Genomic DNA, 14399 nt, shown 5'->3' with positions numbered 1-14399 from the left:
CTGTATGATGGGGATATCTTGACAAAATATGTCTGCATTTCAGTTTAGAACAGGAAGTAAAATATTAGGGCTCCCTCTGGCATGAATATTCTGAAAGAAAATACTAACAGAAAAAAAAGCAAATCCTCAAACTGCTCAAATACTAAGCTCATCCATTTTGATATAGGATTTCACTGGAAGTATGATCTTAATATTACAAAATGAATATCAATTAAACTATGTATCTCCACAGTTTCTATAAGAGAAGTATATTGAAGTGCCATTTCCATCCTATTGACATATAATACTAAAAAAAAAAACCCTAAAAAGTAGATATTTATTATATTTTGTATCAGTTACTTTTCTACAGCCAATGACACTATTTTTGGGGTAGGTGTTATACATGTGGATGGTGAGATATCCCTTATTGATCAGAATCCCCCAATTACAGAACAAGAGAAAAGAAGTATTTTGATAAACACTGGAGTCAGCCCAGGAAACAAGGAGACTGGTGGGTCTGACTGGCAGACAATTATGTGTCATTTACTACCTCTCTGGTCCTGATCTGATTTGAGCTATGTGAGGTGAACAATTTTTCTCTATGACAACGAGGCAGTTTAGTTATAGCTCAGAGTGGGAGACACTGTGGAAGGGTTTGTTTATAAATTTAACCAGTGAGTGATAAATGTTGGTATCATAACTATACAGATGTAGAAGTTGACCTTTCATCGTTTTGTGACAGATTATGGGTAAGAAGAGAAACATGAAAGGAAACAAAAATAATTCATACTCTATATGATAAGGGATTGAAAGCCAGTTGAGAGATATAAAGAAGTTAAAGATTTCAAGCTTATGAAAGCTAGTATTTCTAATGTTATAGCATCTAAATGGAAAACTGAAACCATTCTAATTAACATTTTTCACTTTGCCTTCATTTTTTCATTTATTAGAAGTTGTGATTTTCTGACAAGAAAGGATTTAGTTGAAAAATATCTAACTGGATCTATTATTTTAAGAAGAATGATTTTGCTCTGGTTTTACAATTTTCATGTAATGCTGGGCTTTGTCTTTTCCCCTTCGAGTTTGCCAGCAAAACAAACAAACTCAATATTTTCCCTTAACTTTAATACTGTACCACTAAATACTTGAATATATGTTAATTAGTCCTAAAATCTGGATATCTAGTGGTCCCTGAAATTGTTGCTGAGATAATTCCCAAAGGTCTGTAAATTCTAACAGTGTAACAGTTCCAATTTTCTAGTTTAGGTTTCAGTTTAAGACATTGATATTGAAATGGATTCTCTTATCCTCCATAGCTCACACTGAAGAATATTAAAATTCTAGTTTTAGTAAAGCAACTTTGCTTTAAATCACAGATTTATATTAGTAAATCTAGATTTAGTTGAAGTCCCCAAACATTACTTTCAATTTAATGAATACCCTGCTGATATCTCTATTTTTTTGCCTATCAATCAGTATTAATAAGCAGCTGAAGCAAATTATTTCACATGATTCTTCTGTTTGCTTCAGACAGACACAAATTTTTAGGGCCCTATTTTATGAGGGATAAATTTTCCTTTGGATCCATTTGTCTGTTCACTTTTAAAGCACAAAAAAGTTTCAAACCTCTTTTCAAGTTTAGACTATAGCCAAGATCTTGATTTTTATGAGTGACCATCTGAATATCAGATTTGTAGGTAATACTTGCATTTTCTTGTAGAAAAGTGGAACTGTAGAAGTTCTCTTGTCTTGTGGGTTTTTTTGTTGACTTTTTAAGTTGATCACTAGCTTACTTCTTAGTTTCAGATAAGTGCCATACACAACAGGGAACTACTCAGTAGTACTAGAAAGAGATCTTCCAGTCTCAAAACCAAAAAAAAACAACCACCAAAAAAACACACCAAAAAACAAAACAAAACAAAACATGACCACCAACAACACAAAAAAATCCCAAAAAACAACAACAAAACACCACAACAACAACAACCAACCAACCAACCAAAAAAACTAAAAGTCAAAAAAACTCCTTGTAATATCACCGACATTGTCAAAATTTCCCATTTTTATTATTTAAAAAAAAAAATTCCCAAGGAATCCTTATATGAATTTAAGAATGCCATGTCCTACTTTATTGTTATGTACATTATTAAAAAAACTATGTTTTATTTCCTGATGATTGTAAGACACATAATATTCCTTCCTTGATTTCCTTAATAACAAGAGTTCATCCACAAGGAGATCGGGAGCTGTGAGGGTGCATCCTGCAATCTTTCCATTATTCTAGGGTAATAAATTTGCAATGAGACATTACCAGTGCTCTAGCATTATGAATTTAAGTCTTGGTTTGAGTTCATGCCCTAACTTTATCATTTTGAAATGCATGCAACAAAATATATAAAGCACTGTTTCAGGGTGATTCTGAGAAAGTGTTGTAAAATCTGCTTTGCATGTAAAAATGTTAGTACTTTCTTTGTCACAATTGAACAGTATTGTACTTCATGGGAACTCTATGGAGGAAGCAATATTTTTCTCTCCTGCTTCTTGTTATGACTCTCTGATCAATTACCCTAACAATCTACTACCCTTTTTCTAAAAACTCAAGATAAATATTTATATATGATATTTTGGTAAACAGTGAAAAATGTAATTTTCTTAAAGACATGTAAAGCCTTTTCCACTGAACTTCATTTTTCTCAGTATCTTTACCTGTGAAATCAAGAACAGGGACTTTTAAATTAAATTGCACCTCATTTTATCTTCTTTGGTTAATTCCTTTGTCTTTGAGATATCATTTCTCTAATTCTTGAATATAATTATAGTACTTTCTAACCAGTCAATGATTATCAATCTGTACATCTATATATTTTTTTTTCTTTCATGAAAATACATTTCTTCATATCTGTGCTATGCTGCCTATGTGTTCTGTTTCTATGTTAAAATAGTTAACTACTCCAGCAGAGGCACTGGAACAAATACCTTTGTAACAACTAACAAGAAAATAAGATAAATACTATTTGGAGAAACTATGAGAAAGGACTTATTTCATAAATTATTTTTTCACTTATTTTCTTAATTTTCTGTCTTATTTTCTGTGTAGTCTGACAAAACTTCATATCCATTTGCTCATCTGAATATATATAAGAATTGCCCTGACTTAAAGAAAGTATAGATTATTGAAGCCTAGCTATTGCTTAAGTTTTTGATGTACAATTTTATTGCTTTTTGTAATTCCTTGAAAAGTTTTAGCTGCCATGAATGCTGTCTGTTTCCTTTCATTTGAGTAATTGGGTATTTTAGTTTCCAGAGGCAATTAATAGATGAATAGATGTGGATTTAGTTCTATATTTTTTTCCTTTGTTACACTGAAATTATAAAGATGTAAATGAAATAAAATGTAGTTGAAAGATTTTCTATGGAAAATAGCCCATGAGAACATATATTTCCATGGTGGGTGATAACTTTGTTGGTATATTTTATGTTGTAAAACATGTTCATTGGTAACCATTTCTAAGTTTATTTTATGCTATACATTCCTAAATTTTTTAGAAAAAGTCCCTCTACTTTAAAGAAATATTTGGAATCATCCAAAGTGAATTCAATGCCAAGGCTTCTAAATAAATTTGGAATCTCAGACATTTCTACAAATCAGGCATTCCGATGTCCGGACAATGAAACACCTTCATTGAGAATATGCATTTTATAATGTGAACTGTTGGACCATATCTCATACTCAACTTGCTAAACAATGTTGATTGATCTCTTAAATTCACAAAAATTATTTAATTGTAGAATATTTCCTCAGTAGGTACTGACACGACCTTTAGGTCTAACATACTGATTGGATTATTCAATTGAAAGAAGAGACAAAAAATGTAGTAACTTTTTGTCTCAAATGTCCACCTGCTTCAATTTATCACATATTTAAACTTTTTTTGACCTCCAGTCTGTTTTACATTATGTAATTGTCATAGAGCTTTTTGTAATGATACTATGGTTTAAGTGGCTAGAACGGGCCACCTGAAAATAATGATATTATTTAGAAAAAGTACTTGCACACATTTTATTATATATATTATATATTCCACATGATGCCTATGCATTTTATTTTCCTTCCATCCTTACCAATGTAAAATCTAGCCCTATAGCATTATCAGTATAATGGCCTATATTTTTCAAATAGGTTTCATGGATTTTAAAAAACCTGATATACTACTGGCATTGCAAAGTATTTATCAATTCTTCTACACTGTTTATTTGGTCAGTTTGGTTCTTTTTTCCTTTCCAGGTCTCCCTCCCCTCTTCTTCGAAGAACTCTAATGTCTCCCCTCCAAAATATCTGCAACCTGCTACTACACTTCTGGACTGTGAACATCAAATGCTCTTATTTATTTGTCTCATCAAACTTTTCAATGTTGTAAATATAATCTGTTCCACAACCTCAGGTTTGCATACACTGTGTCTCAGAAACTTCTGGCTAATAATGTTACACTTCTGCAATACTATCAGTATTCCAGATTCTCTAAGCTGGAGTTCTCTGGCTGTTATTCATTAAACCTACCACCCAAATTGTCCTTTTCCCTTTTTGTTTGCTTCTTAAGTAACTTGCATAGTTCTCTTCCCCAGTTCTACTCACCAGCTATAGGTAAGGTCAAGTAGGTGATGTTCCATCAATATTACTTTATCTCATGGTGACTTATATGTAAAAAAGTCAGTCTGAAGTTCAGTCAATTTTCAGACCTATGTTAGTAGGTTTACTTGCTGCAATTTTCAAACTAATTCTTAGACATATTGCACCTGTTTATTTCTGTCTAGACTTTTGCCCTCTCAACCCTCTTCATGAAAAGTGAAATATGTCTCTTTTCTGTTCAAGTCCATGTACACAATTATCCTATTTTTGCTGTAAGGGAAAGAGATATAAAAGACATGAGTGATTTTGCTTAGGTCACATAGGATAAATATTATCCCCAAGAACTTTGTCAGATGTTAGGACCTCTTGTTCATTTATTTTCTTTTTTTTCAAGTGGCTGTACTTAATCTGAACTTTACATACATGAATGGCAGAGTAGTTGCTGCTGGCAAAGATCAGTCTGCTTCATTTTAAGCATCTTTTTTTTTTTTATTTTTTTTCCTTAATAGAGACAAACACTAGGATTACATAGGAAATTCAAAAAGATGGCAGTAATTGCATGTGTCTACTGAATTTGTCCACAATCACAGTTAAAAATATAGGGACAGTGTGAGAGATAATTTTATTACCTTGGGGAATATTTGAAATTTTTTATTACATGGTTTTAAAAGTAGTTTCATTTGATTATTTTTTAAATAGAAAAATCATTCATCTATGAGAATAATACGTACTTTAATACTGGATATAAAATGCTGGAAAGTTTACATTTCCTGATTTTAGGAAAAAAAGGATTGCAAAAAATCCCAAAACCACAGAGCTACATGGAAATAGATAAAGGGGTTTTGAAAAGAGTTAACTTGAATATCCTGGAACATACAAAAATGAAGTAAAACACAAGAAATAATGCAGTTGGGCAAGAATAGTAAGACTTTCTGAAGGAGCAGGTCATGAGTGGGGAAAAGATGTAACTGGGAATTGCTTCAGCTATGTGGCAAAGTTGGTTCTTTCCATTCCCAAATGCAGAGTTTAACTGCATCCTAAATTACCAAAGTCATTAGGTTACACAGAGGGAGTGAAGTTCTCTAGTACTTGACAAGGAAAATCAATAAACTGTGTCAGGTAGGAAGCTGCACTTAGTTGCACTAAGCAACTGCCATTTTCTGATCATTTGCTTTAGTAAATATTTTTTCATGGCATATTGAAATTACCCTAAAGTTTCCACTTTGAGAAATTATTCTGTTCTTTTGGAGTTGCTTAAAATATCAGCCATTGATGTTTGTGGCACATTAGCCACTCAGGAAAGTTCATATATAAATAATTGAGCATAAAACAAATGAACTAATTTGATTTTCTGGTATCAACTCCGGTTGTTTAAGATGTCAGAGCAGTGGAGTGAACCACAGCCATCTTATCACCTACATCCAAAATTACTGCATGAAGTTAACACGGTTAAGTTCAGTTAACCATGTCAAGTGGAAAGCACTTAGGAGGAAACTGATAGCCCAGCTGAATATTCTAACTGCTGCTACTGAGTTAGTGATGCAAGTTCCAGATGCAGCTTGCTCTAAGCAAGGTCAAGGGCTGTACTGTGTGTGCTGTATACTTACTTTGCAACCCCTAAAACTATATTCTTATGTTCTGATGACATATAGGGTTGTTAAAGGCTATAAACAATTTGCTATAGAAAAGGGCCAAGCTGCATTGAGCAATAAAAGTAAAAATTAGGTTGATTTAGATGCTTATGTCCAACAGAGAAATCAAGAAAAACCTTCCAAAAATGGTAAGCAGCATCAGAATGCATAAGCATTTACAGGAAAACTCATTTAAAACACTGGAAATTTTGCTAATGTTCATGGTCTGAAGTCTCACTGTCTGAGCTGGCTTTAGTATCAGATGCTGAGTTAATCAGCCTCGTAGAGCAGCAAGATACATGAACTTGAGGTAATACAATTGTATTGCTTCCTGGCCATATTTGCTTCAGACCTAGCCAACTCTCATCTGGCTGTGAATATCTGATATGTCAGAACAGTCAGCAAATAGTCAGGTTGAGACAAGAGGAATGTCACCAAGCATCTGTCTCTCTCATTCTAGCTCAGTTATGTACTAGTGTATTGCACTGCTTTTCAGTTCTATTTTTCCTCTCTGTTCTGTTTTAGATTTAGTGAATGTGTGCTCCATAGCCATCCAAAGAATACAGTAACAATTGGCATTTCCTTCAGGAGTCACCAAGCAGAGACAAGTTTATTTGGAGGATAGGATGCAGAAGTATAAAAGCAATCTCTGCAGCCACAGGAGCCCTGATAGGAACAGGCTCACAGCTCCCACTGAGGTCATCAGACAGGAGGTATCACCTTGGGAAATGGATCTCGATGTCACAGGGCATCAGCCTGCTAAAGGACTCCTGTCTTTCCTGATGCAGACAGGAAGTCAGCGGTCATATGTGCACAGCACAGACTGCCTACACAATCCCTGAGGAATCAGAGATTCTCCAGTGTAATGCTGTACGTGTGATGCCAGCAGTCTGTCAGGAAGATGGGGACCTGTCAGTTTCTCCATAAATCCTTCCTTGCCGTGAAGCCTTTTGACACACTTTTGTCCTCTGCAGTAGGTCTGTGCTGACAGCTCCCTTTTGAAGTGATATTACCCATTTTTAAGGAATATTATTTACAAATTTCAAGATTTTTCATACACACCCTTATTTCCCAATCAGTTGCTTAAAGTCTGAGCTGCTGACCTTTCAATATTTTCTTCATCTTTGTTAAGTTCACTGCTATACCAGTACCAGTACCAGAACCAACAAACACACAACTGTAATCAGGGAAGGGTAAGACGGTTTTACACTTGGAAATCTGTTCCTGCTGTTGCTGTGGCTGCAGTTCCAGTTTTGTTAGAAACTAAAGCTTTAGAAAGGCACATTATAAGCAAGAGAAGTCAGCATGAATCCAAACTTAATAACATTTCTAAACCCATACCCTCTGTGATCCACCTTTCTCAACTCGCTTGTGAAAACATTCTAATTAACTCCACTGTGCCTTAGATAGCTGAATAGAAGACAAGACTGAGAAAATTATGATGTACACTTTCTCCTTTCACCTTTTGTCTTTTGATAGTGAAATACTTTGCTGTTCCTTTTGTACAAATATTTTGCTTTTCCAAATACTGCAATAAACCTTCAAGAACAGCAGCATACCAAACAGAAAAAAGATTCCCTCATCTCAATCCTTCATGATAAGTCTGAGGGAAAGGAAGGGGACATTTTGTTTTCCTCTGGCATATATCTAATGACACGTGTTATATATCAAAATTTCTAAAGTTATTTGTAGTCTCTTGGATCCTGTTATGCTGTATCACACTCATGGGTCTAATTAAACACCAAATTTAGATTCTTGCTCTTTAGATCTTCCTGAGGGGGGAAAATGGAGAGGGAGGTGCTGAACTCTTCCCCCTGGTATCCAGTGACAGAATGTGTAGGAATGCTTTAAAGTTGCATCCAGGGAGATTCAGAATGGATATCAGGAAGTTGTGGGGTTTTTTTTACCAAGAGGTTGGACAAGCATTTTTCAAACACTCTAGGCTTCCTAGAGGGGTGGTTGATGATCCAAGCTTGTTAATGTTCAAGAGGCATCACAACAACACCCATGATCATATGCTTTAACGTTCAGTCACACTTCATGTGGTCAGGCAGTTGAGCTAGGTGATTATTGATTATTGTAACTGCCCTATTCTATTCTATTCTATTCTATTCTATTCTATTCTATTCTAGTCTAGTCTATTCTATTTTATTCTATTCTATTCTATTCTATTCTATTCTATTCTATTCTATTCTATTCTATTCTATTCCATGCCATTCCATGCCATGCCATGCCATGCCATTCCATGCCATTCCATTCCATTCCAAACTTGCAAAGATGTAAGTTATAGTATTTATCAGCATTTTTTTTAATGTTTCTGTAAAATGTTTGTTTTCTCTAAATGTCATTACAGTCCTAAGCGAATTAAAACAACTGCAACTTTAGACCACCATATTTTATCCTATACTCATCTTGTACCACCAGTGTAAAAGCATTGTAAACTGCAATATTAAGAAAATTATTCAATATTTTGTTTAAATTTTCATGAATTGAACTTGTTACTTTTTAAGGAAGCAATTAATCCAAAGACAATGAATATGAGAATGAAGTTTCACAAAATTTCTGAACACAGTAACTCTTTTTATTTCTTTCTTATTGTACTCACAAAATAATACCTGTCAGGGTGACACTAGAATTGTTTTGACATTGAAGTATATTGCTTAAATTAAAAAAGTGCACTCTTCAAATCATTAGTGAGTTGGGAGGCAAAGAAATTCTGAATTAGTTATTGGTTTCTTGTCATTTTTGAACAGAGGAGAGTAATTTAATTGCCAGCTACAGAATTATTGGCTAGGTATTTCACACTTGCAAATGTAGCCAATTCGAGGAACTCTGCCCATACTCTCAACCTAAACAGATCTCCAGTTCATTTAAAAAATTATAGGCAACAAAGGTATTAGTTTTTAGTACAGCTGAGCAAGAGATATGTCCTCTTTCTGTGAACAGATTTTAAACACCCTTCTGTTGTCCACTGTGAGGAAAACAAGATTTCAGAAGTCTTGTGTTAAAAATTCTTCCAAGAAAACATTCTTAGAATAGCTCTACATATAAGTCACTTGTAGATTTATAGAAGAGGAAGGGTTCAATTCTGTATTATGTTGATTCTTTGACTATCTATTTAAATTTTTAAATATTTAAAATATTTATATAATTTAAATATTTAAATATTTAAATTGAACAGGTATCATAGAAGAACTTTGGAAAATTATCCTAGATGAGGGAAATATTAGAAAACTTACATGGCATCTGTTAAACTGTAACCCATATTCTACTAGTCCATATTCTACAAATTTCTTTTTCTTAATACCAAATAATAGTCTAGATAACGGCAGCCACAGAATCAGTCTGGTTTTGATTTGATTTCTTTCCTGGTCTGAGGAAACTCCTAAAAATTATTTTCTATTCATTAAAATTTTCCAATTAAAAAGGCCACAACAGTTTTTAATTTGCCCTAGTTTCCACAGACCATGCATATATGAACTCATTTCTAAAATATAGAAGTTAAAAGTTTGCAAACCTGATGTCGACATTTTGTGCAAGTTCTTTGACTGCAGCAATTAACACAGACAGAAAAGCTATCATGTATTTTAAAAGTGGGGTTTTTTTGTTCTTTATGGGGAAACCCTATTCAAATAATTTTCAACAATGTAAAACACACCTTTACATCTTCTGATTTTAAATAACCCTCAGTGTTCAAAATCAGAGACAACTAATCAAGTTTTCTAAATAATTCAAATGCTTTATATTATTCTTAAACTACAGATACCCTTTGGCAATCAATATAGTTGCAATCCTGTAATTGGAAAACACACTGTCTGTTTGTGTCTTTGCTCTGTGAGCAAGATTGCCTGGGGCAGACTCTGGACGTATCTTGATTAGCATAAAAAAAATTATGGACACAAGAACCACTTAACAGTTTCTTCTTAAGTCTTGCCCCCAGAAAGTTGATTTTCTGCACTTTCTAATCCCCTCTTCTTTAGACACAGTAGTGCAGAATTTAAAAAGATTTATCTCAAAGTTTCTTAATAAACCAAAGGATGGAAACTCTGTAAGATATTTTAAGAACAGGATGGACTCATTATTACAGATGAAAGGCTTGGGTGCTTGTCTTTAACTTTTAGAGAATTATTAAAAACATTATTTTCTCACAAAGATGTAGGAATACACTCATGGTCCTCAAAAATTCCTAGAGAGATGAAGTCAAAAAAAGCTTTCCTAAAATGAAGAGGTAGAGAATGAGTTCTGAAATCTCTCAGGTTTTTTCTTGTCCTTAGACCCCGTGGTTGTAACTGAATTGGAATTGTTGCATATTTCAAACTGAGTATGATCTCTCAGATAGAAGAACGGTATAATTTAACACCACAGCCTTTTAATTCTCCTCTCTCCTACCGAGAGATGCTTTTGCAGTCCAAATGAGGATATTTCAATTCTGTATGGTCTTGGGCTTTAGAGACATTATCATGCATATACTTCTCTCTCCATATTTAGTGAATTTAGCTCTAAATTCCTTGAAATGTAAACAAAGAGATAAAATAGTATGGTGCTTAGAAAGGTACTGCCTAGAAATGAAAGATCCATCTCTCAAAATGAAGCACATAATGTTGGCTTAGATACGCAGGTGTTCCTGTGGCCATATTAGATTTTCTCCCATATGGGGAAATGACAGCAGCATTGTCCTGGGTTGGAGAGACATCTGAGTCAGACAAAGGACAGCTGAAATCGCCTCTGAGAACTATCTCAGTAGGTGCTATTGTGAAATGGGTATTTTAGATTCTAATCCACAAATTAGAGCCCTAAAAAGTTAGAAGAATTTATTAAATTCACAAAGAGATAAAAATAAAATAATGAAAACACACTTATTAAGCTCAGATACTTCAAAAAATTTAATATCTAAGTTTTCCATAAACAATTAATTGCCTTTAGAGTGTCATTTTCTTTTAGCGTGTGATTACTAACTGACATCCCAGTTCAGTAATTACTAAAACAGCGTTTAGTTATGCAGAGTTTGGACACATCAGTGTTTCAATCCTCATTTGTAACAATCTGATTTAAACAATGGAGTAGAGAGCATAAACTCTTTGCTTATTCCATAATTTAGCAGTATGGGAACATGTCTGAGATTTCAGAAATTATTAGGTTTGTGAATCAAAATCTTAGACTGAAGTGGCTTACAGTTTGCTTCAACAACTGCATTGGCAAGTGGTCTCCAGTATGGGAAGAAAAATGCCCTTGAGAGATAGGTACTAGGAAGTTATTTCACAGTGACAGCAGGGATTATAGTCAGAAAGATTTTTCCTGAAATCTCAGTTGTCAATTTACCCAAGGCAGCTTAGCAGTGTTGGTGGTATGTGGGAGGTGAACAGCAGTATTACAAAGAACGGGTGAACTTTCTTTTCTAAATGCCTGAGCATTTAGCTAAGAACAAAATCAAGAAAAATAATGTAAAATAAAAAAAAAATCCAAAATAACAAAAAACACCCCACCCTGAAACAAAACAACAAAATCAAACCCAAAGGACTCTTAACTGTAAATCGTCATATCATAAATGGGCAGCACACAATACACCAAAAATACACCACAGAAACTGAATGAGAAACCTGCAGCAAAGAATCTCAGCATATTTACAGATAATGGGCAGCTTACTTACATGTTCATCCTCATTAACCCAATCTTTTAAATCAATAAGGTTAATTCCATTTCTGAGACTTGAAAATTTGGAAAATAATCATGAGACTTTGTTTCAGAAAACAGATGAAGAAATAGATTGTTGGCTTGCATAAGGAATTCTAGTTTCATATCTGTATTGAAATGTTTTTGTTTATTTATTTAAATACAAGAGTGAATATGAGCTTGCAATTTCCATAATGGTCTTACTCTGTCTTAGTGGGAAAGTGATGAGGACCATCCAGGAATCAAGGTCTCAAAAATGTAGCTAAAAAGAATTCTGATGTCTTTAATTCTGAATGTGAACAGCTATTCATATTTAAGTCAAAGCCTCCACCCACCATGGTGGAAGTCCTAAAATAAATTTCTTAAGCTTTTTCATTTCTTTCCTGTATAGCTTGAGAAACTCAGACTTTAAATGTGAAAGATTTCATTTATAGATAGATATAGATAGCATATTTTTAGTAAAATTAAAGCTGTAGCAGTGCTGTTATTCCACACTCTTTTTTCTCAGGAAGAAAAATGTTTTACATATGTGGTTTTTTCAGTAGTTTTGCAAGTATAATTTTATAATAAGCCAAACATTCACTACATAAAGGCCATTTTATTCCTAATAAAGGTATGTATTTCAAAGGGGCCAGGTCCTGACTCCTCTCTACTCATCAATTCTCCAGCTCAGGCTCCTCTCTGGAATTCAGTGACAGTACAGTCACAAAGGTAATGAGGTAGTCTCTTGAGGAAAGGACTTTCTCAGGACTCTAAGGTACTCCAGTTAGAAATAGTTTCCCCAATATGCATTGATTGAAGAGAATAATTCTTTGACTCTTCATTGTCCTGAGGCATTTACCAGGATAATGAGACCAGTCATTCATTTCCTAAGGCAAACTAGGGTCTGTGGAGTGCCCGTGAACCATGGAACTCTTGATGTTGTCCCAGGGAGAGCTGACTGGTTGCAGGATGGCAGATTTCCTCCTCGTTTCCAGCCGCTATATTGCACTAAAGACAGGTAAAAATACATTAGATACTTCTCTAACATTATTTTCTCTTGTAAGCAATTGCTGCTGTTGCCACAGGGGTCTTAAGGGTTCTGAAAGGTGAAAAATAGTCCAGCGTGTTTAGAAAAAGTTGTAGAGGTTACTGAGGCAATCTCTCCATTACCAAGAGTTGTAATAACAATACAAAAAAGCAGCTTGCAAGTTTAGGTGCAAAACCATAGCTAAAAATACAAGCATAGCAACAGCTTTCCATGTCTGTAATCTATTAATAAGGGAAAATTATTTAAGTGATGAGAGGTGTCATCATGCTGGTATTACTTGTCATGCACTAAGATATAGAATTGGAAATCCCCTGAGAAACTTTTTCCTCCAGTTTTGAAATAGTATCAAGAAAATAGATTATCATGAATTGATCATTATTTGGAGATTTTTTGAATACATTTTGATTCAATTTCTGGGAAAAGATCTGCAGCATGTTTGTGAAGGTGGTTTGGCTGTGGTGACTCCTGGATTGAGACAATGTTTTCACTACTGTCCATGTTGGAGAGAGCACAAAGTGTGTCACTTGCTTCAACATGCTCATAATATTTGCAGCTTTACATTAAGAGAATGATAATGATTTTAATTAAATCAAATGCTTCAGCTAGCTACCAGCAGTGGGCCAGTCTGTTTTCCACAGTGAACAATTGGAGAGAGTTTTCTTTCTTCATGTCTCCCTGGGCATCAATGATTTACTGCCTTTGAAGACAGACAAGACCTGGTAGGAAATATTTGGGTATCTTTGTTTTGATGCTCTGCTGAAGTTCTCCTAGAGATTAGTAGGAAAGAGATTACTTAGACTGAAAAATGGAAACAGAGGGTATCCAAATAAATTTGGAAAGGCTCTTGTTATTTTTGGCTTACTTGGCAAGAATTATTAAGTGCTTTTTTAACTTTTCCTGGAAGGAATTTAAAAAAAGAAAAAAGGTGCCAAAAGAGTTTAACTCAAATGCTATACTTGTAATTAATAACAAAAGAGTTTCTTTTGTTTGTTTTTGCTCTTATTTTCATTTCCATTAAGCACACTTTAATATAAACAATAATCCACATGTGTTCCTATATGTAATTGTGTCTTCACACAAATCTTTTGACTCAGTGAATCCTAAAGAACCAATAGTTTTTTACTCTAATCTAATAATCCATTTTGGTTTTGGCTGGGATAGAGGTATTTTTCTTCACAGTAGGTAACATGGAACTATTTTATGGATTTGTTCATTGTTGACGACGGAGGGATGCTTCAGTTATTGCGGAGCAACCCTTACACAGTGTCAAGGTATTTTCTACTCTTCACCTTACTCCACTGATGCCTTTTTCATGGCACCACCTCCTGTAAGGGGGCTGGGGTGCACAAGGAGTTGGGAGGTGACACAGCTGGGACAGCAGACCCCAACTGACCCAAGGGATATTCCATACCATAGAGCATCATGCTCAGAATGTAGGTGGGAGGAAGAAGAATAAGAAAGC

The sequence above is a fragment of the Cyanistes caeruleus genome, chromosome 2, assembly GCF_971803275.1.
Source record: "Cyanistes caeruleus chromosome 2, bCyaCae1.hap1.1, whole genome shotgun sequence".
NCBI lineage: Eukaryota > Metazoa > Chordata > Aves > Passeriformes > Paridae > Cyanistes > Cyanistes caeruleus.
Note: the sequence above shows the minus strand (reverse complement) of the source record.